Genomic DNA, 6,794 nt, shown 5'->3' on the forward strand with positions numbered 1-6,794 from the left:
ACATACCTCAAACACCCAGTACACTAACAGACAAATCAATATATGGTTGCTTTCCCCCAGACATTTGCCAATCACTTGGCACCCGGACGGGAACTCGCTCCTGATTGCGCCATTGCCACCCATTTGCCAAGAGCGAGTTCTGTATGTAGATTTCATTTGGAAAGACAACCGTGTACTGGATATTCTATCCGACGATTACAGATGACGAGTACGAGACTCGACTACACTCACGGATAATACATTTTGGGTCGAGATTGCTTTCGGGGTTTTCGATTGGTCTTGCGCTTGTAAACGTATAACTTTGACTTGTGGTAACCTCGGTATGTTAGTCGATCACGTGGTTGTGAACTGGGTACGGGTGGGCAATCTGTTCACTTGCACTCTGGGTAGGAATATGGTGAGCGCTATAGGTTAAAGATCATGGTATGGTTCCATCGTGATGACTTTCGCTAGATAGTAGGATGTTTGGATAGTTATAACGTTTTTGGCCATTTGTTCATAGTGTTCGGTTCATTGAGGAATTCGATTGGTCTTTGCTTCACACACGTGGTCGATCACTTGGATGTGAACTAGGGTGAGAATAAGGTGTTCACTAGTGCTCTTAGGTTTTGGATCAGTACTGAGCACTTGATTGGTTTCGCATAATATGTATCCATAGTGATGACTCTTTCCAGCTTAAGATTTCGTTACCAGTTTCGAATCCTCCCCACGTTCGCTTTTACTTGGTTAGGTTTTCGAGTGTAGATTTGAAAGCAATCTCATGTATGTATCCCATCTGATATAAGCCACTGACAGTTCATGTCACCTCGTTCAACTCTCGCTGGGTCACAGAAGTATGTTACTGCGCCCATTATCCCTACTCGGATAGGTTCGGTTCGTTCGTTTTATACTACGGTGAGTAAACTCAATTTGTGCATCGCATAGCCATGGAAAGCAAGCTTTCGCGGGCCTCTTCGACTGTTTTGATACGAGCTGTGCCCGTGATGCTTGTCATCCCAGGATACTAGACCCCTTTGGACGACCGCATGACCATCAGAAAGTAAATTCCACGTTCGATTTGGGGTGTGAACCCCGAACATAAAGTCTTTGTGTAGAACCACGAGGGCTCTATAGTACCGATTCTCTCGGTACGCTTGGTCCGTGTTCCTTTATGTTCGTACTCTTGTGAATAAGATTCACGTTCGTTTTGGGATATTTGCTACTGTCACCGTTTGAGTACTATGGGGCTTGAACCCCTAACATAAAGTCTTTGTGTAGAACCACGAGGGTTCTATAGTACCGATTCTCTCGGTACGCTTGGTCCGTGTTCCTTTATGTTCGTACTCTTGTGTGTATAATATTCATGTTCGGTTTGGGATATTTGCTACTTTCACCAGGGTCCCGTTCTTCATACAAGTCTGCCTTGCTAATGTGGTAACTTTATAGTGTAGTTCTGACATCCCAATTTTGGGACTTAGCCGATTTTTCGTATATTTCCATATGACCCATAGGGTCCCTTTCTTCATACAAGCTTGCCTAGGGCGATCGGTCAAAACTTGTCTTACTATTCGATTGGTCTTCGCACTTTCACCCTAGGCAGTTCGCCTAGGTCTGTCTTCTTGAGGAGGCCAAAACCCGAAATAAGGAGGTTCGGCCGACCCTGAAACCTCCCCTGTCTGAACTACACTAACCCGATTTTTCAGGGTCCTCAGCGCCATACAACTTTGCCTAGGTCACTTGTACTCTTGACTTAGGCCATCCGACTTGGTCCGTGTTTCTTCCTAGGGTTCACCTAGGTACTTTGCCTTGCTTGATGTGGTAACTTTTTAGTGTAGTTCAGACATCCTAATTTTGGGACTTAGCCGATTTTTCATGTATTTCCATATGACCCATAGGGTCCCTTTCTTCATACAAGCTTGCCTAGGGCGATCGGTCAAAACTTGTCTTACTATTCGATTGGTCTTCGCACTTTCACCCTAGGCAGTTCGCCTAGGTCTGTCTTCTTGAGGAGGCCAAAACCCGAAATAAGGAGGTCCAGCCGACCCTGAAACCTCCCCTGTCTTAACTACACTAACCCGATTTTTCATGGTCCTTAGCGCCATACAACTTTGCCTAGGTCACTTGTACTCTTGACTTAGGCCATCTGACTTGGTCCGTGTTTCTTCCTAGGGTTCACCTAGGTACTTTGCCTTGCTTGATGTGGTAACTTTTTAGTGTAGTTCAGACATCCCAATTTCGGGACTTAGCCGATTTTTCGTATATTTCCATATGACCCATAGGGTCCCTTTCTTCATACAAGCTTGCCTAGGGCGATCGGTCAAAACTTGTCTTACTATTCGATTGGTCTTCGCACTTTCACCCTAGGCACTTTGCCTAGGTCTGTCTTCTTGAGGAGGCCAAAACCCGAAATAAGGAGGTTCAGCCGACCCAGAAACCTCCCCTGTCTGAACTACACTAACCCGATTTTTCAGGGTCCTCAGCGCCATACAACTTTGCCTAGGTCACTTGTACTCTTGACTTAGGCCATCTGACTTGGTCCGTGTTTCTTCCTAGGGTTCACCTAGGTACTTTGCCTTGCTTGATGTGGTAACTTTTTAGTGTAGTTCAGACATCCCAATTTTGGGACTTAGCCGATTTTTCATTTATTTCCATATGACCCATAGGGTCCCTTTCTTCATACAAGCTTGCCTAGGGCGATCGGTCAAAACTTGTCTTACTATTCGATTGGTCTTCGCACTTTCACCCTAGGCAGTTTGCCTAGGTCTGTCTTCTTGAGGAGGCCAAAACCCGAAATAAGGAGGTTCAGCCGACCCAGAAACCTCCCCTGTCTGAACTACACTAACCCGATTTTTCAGGGTCCTCAGCGCCATACAACTTTGCCTAGGTCACTTGTACTCTTGACTTAGGCCATCTGACTTGGTCCGTGTTTCTTCCTAGGGTTCACCTAGGTACTTTGCCTTGCTTGATGTGGTAACTTTTTAGTGTAGTTCTGACATCCCAATTTTGGGACTTAGCCGATTTTTCATGGATTTTCCATATGACCCATAGGGTCCCTTTCTTCATACAAGCTTGCCTAGGGCGATCGGTCAAAACTTGTCTTACTATTCGATTGGTCTTCGCACTTTCACCCTAGGCAGTTTGCCTAGGTGTAGCTTCTTGAGGAGGTCAAAACCCAAAATAAGGAGGTTCAGCCGACCCAAAAACCTCCCCTGTCTAAACTACACTAACCAGATTTTTCAGGGTCCTCACCGTCATACAACTTTGCCTAGGTCACTTGTTCTCTTGACTTAGGCCATCTGACTTGGTCCGTGTTTCTTGCTAGGGTTCACCTAGGTACTTTGCCTTGCTTGATGTGGTAACTTTTTAGTGTAGTTCAGACATCCCAATTTTGGGACTTAGCCGATTTTTCATGTATTTCCATATGACCCATAGGGTCCCTTTCTTCATACAAGCTTGCCTAGGGCGATCGGTCAAAACTTGTCTTACTATTCGATTGGTCTTCGCACTTTCACCCTAGGCAGTTTGCCTAGGTGTAGCTTCTTGAGGAGGTCAAAACCCAAAATAAGGAGGTTCAGCCGACCCAAAAACCTCCCCTGTCTAAACTACACTAACCAGATTTTTCAGGGTCCTCACCGTCATACAACTTTGCCTAGGTCACTTGCACTCTTGACTTAGGCCATCTGACTTGGTCCGTGTTTCTTGCTAGGGTTCACCTAGGTAGTTTGCCTTGCTTGATGTGGTAACTTTTTAGTGTAGTTCTGACATCCCAATTTTGGGACTTAGCCGATTTTTCATGTATTTCCATATGACCCTTAGGGTCCCTTTCTTCATACAAGCTTGCCTAGGGCGATCGGTCAAAACTTGTCTTACTATTCGATTGGTCTTCGCACTTTCACCCTAGGCAGTTTGCCTAGGTGTAGCTTCTTGATGAGGCCAAAACCCAAAATAAGGGGGTTCGGCCGACCCAAAAACCTACCCTGTCTAAACTACACTAACCAGATTTTTCAGGGTCCTCAGCGCCATACAACTTTGCCTAGGTCACTTGTTCTATTGACTTAGGCCATCTGACTTGGTCCGTGTTTCTTCCTAGGGTTCACCTAGGTACTTTGCCTTGCTTGGTGTGGTAACTTTTTAGTGTAGTTCTGACATCCCCATTTTGGGACTTAGCCGATTTTTCGTAAAATACCATATGACCCATCAGGGTCCTTTGCTTCATATAAGTTTGCCTTGCTTGGTATGGTAACATTTGAGTGTAGTTCTGACATCATCATTTTGGGACTTAGCCGATTTTTCGTAAAATACCATATGACCCATATGGGTCCTTTGCTTCATATAAGTTTGCCTTGCTTGGTGTGGTAACTTTTTAGTGTAGTTCTGACATCCCCATTTTGGGACTTAGCCGATTTTTCGTAAAATACCATATGACCCATCAGGGTCCTTGCCTTCATATAAGTTTGCCTTGCTTGGTGTGGTAACATTTGAGTGTAGTTCTGACATCCCCATTTTGGGACTTAGCCGATTTTTCGATCAATACCATATGACCCATCAGGGTCCTTTGCTTCATATAAGTTTGCCTTGCTTGGTGTGGTAACATTTGAGTGTAGTTCTGACATCATCATTTTGGGACTTAGCCGATTTTTCGTAAAATACCATATGACCCATCAGGGTCCTTGCCTTCATATAAGTTTGCCTTGCTTGGTGTGGTAACACATGAGTGTAGTTCTGACATCCCCATTTTGGGACTTAGCCGATTTTTCGTAAAATACCATATGACCCATCAGGGTCCTTTCCTTCATATAAGTTTGCCTTGCTTGATGTGGTAACATTTGAGTGTAGTTCAGACATCCCCATTTTGGGACTTAGCCGATTTTTCGATCCATACCATATGACCCATCAGGGTCCTTTGCTTCATATAAGTTTGCCTTGCTTGGTGTGGTAACATTTGAGTGTAGTTCTGACATCATCATTTTGGGACTTAGCCGATTTTTCGTAAAATACCATATGACCCATCAGGGTCCTTGCCTTCATATAAGTTTGCCTTGCTTGGTGTGGTAACATTTTAGTGTAGTTCTGACATCACCATTTTGGGACTTAGCCGATTTTTCGTAAAATACCATATGACCCATCAGGGTCCTTTGCTTCATATAAGTTTGCCTTGCTTGGTGTGGTAACACATGAGTGTAGTTCTGACATCCCCATTTTGGGACTTAGCCGATTTTTCGACCAATACCATATGACCCATCAGGGTCCTTTGCTTCATATAAGTTTGCCTTGCTTGGTGTGGTAACATTTGAGTGTAGTTCTGACATCCCCATTTTGGGACTTAGCCGATTTTTCGATCCATCCTATATGACCCATCAGGGTCCTTTTTCTTCATATAAGTTTCCCAAGACTTAGTGCTTTTTACCTTTGGACACCAATATCACCCTTACGGGTTTCTTTGATCTTCTCACTTTGTATTGACCAAATGTAGGTCTTGCCATGCCAAACATATAATTGTTCTACACCAAGTCTCTATCTCGTACCGCCAGCTCGGTACATTCGATCAACCTGCCCTTAAGGCACCCGGGACTTAGCCATTTTTTCACATTTTTCATGATTTTGAGGCAACTTTTCTCGACTTTGTCACCTTATATCACCAAGATCCTTTCCCTTTAGCGCTTCACTCTGTTCGTATGATATTTAGCGCTGACTATCACCTTTCTATCGCTGACCTCAACTTCTTATTCGGTGCCATAGAGCCAGAGATATTTGGTGTATGCTGTTATAAGGGAAGTTTGTCACTTTTTCAAAGGCCCACTTTGGGACGCCCATATCTCACCTTCACGTATCTTCGATCTTCTTGTCGTCTATGGACGAAACTTAGGTCTTGTATTGGCCAACTTATAAATGTTCTACGGCCAAGCCGTATCTCTTACCGCCAGCCCGGTATTCATGGACTTAGTCGGATTTTCGCCTCTCGTGGTAACAATTTCTGACTTTGACTCACAATAACACCCGAACGGTCACATGCTAGCGCTTTGCTTGGTAGGAATTATAGTTAGCGCTACCTTTTCTCTTTCCATCGATACCTTGTTCGTTCCATTCCATGCCATACAGCCGAAGTTATGATGTTTCCCGTTTTCCATATCATGTGGAGCTTATGCTCTGGGAAAACCATCTAATACCTGTACCACCCTTTTGGGTACCACCGATCTCGTCACTATGTTCGGGCCAAATATAGGTTATAACATGCCCAACATATAATTGTTCTACACCAAGTCTCTATCTCTTACCGCCTGCTCGGTATTTTACTCGTAAGTCCAAATTTCACAACTTGTACTTTTTGGCCCAATGTACTCGAGTTTCAATTTTGGTAACATTTTTCGACTTTGACACTTAATAACTTCCAAATCATGCTAGTTAGCGCTTTGCTTTCTTCTAGTCGTATCTAGCGCTGGGTGTTACCTTTCCAAAACATATCCTAGCTTAACAATCCATGCCATACAGCCGGAGCTACATGGTGCACAAGTCAAATCCATTTTAGCCATGTTTCATTTTTGCTAATTTTTGACCACTCGTATCACCCTTCCAGAGTGGTCCGATCTTCTCGCTTTCTATGGACGACTTTTAGGTCTCGTAGAGGCAAACTTATAAGTATTCTACGTCAACCCGCTATCTCTTACCGCTTGCTCGGTATTCTTGGTCTTGTGTGATTTTTGGCCATTTTGGTATTATTTTTCCACTTTGTCGCTTAATAACTCAGTTTTGCTCAACACTTAGCGCTTCGGTTGTTTGGGATTATAGTTAGCGCTCGGTTCGACCTTTCCAACACT

The sequence above is a fragment of the Anopheles ziemanni genome (assembly GCF_943734765.1).
Source record: "Anopheles ziemanni chromosome X unlocalized genomic scaffold, idAnoZiCoDA_A2_x.2 X_unloc_85, whole genome shotgun sequence".
Taxonomy (NCBI): Eukaryota; Metazoa; Arthropoda; class Insecta; order Diptera; family Culicidae; genus Anopheles; species Anopheles ziemanni.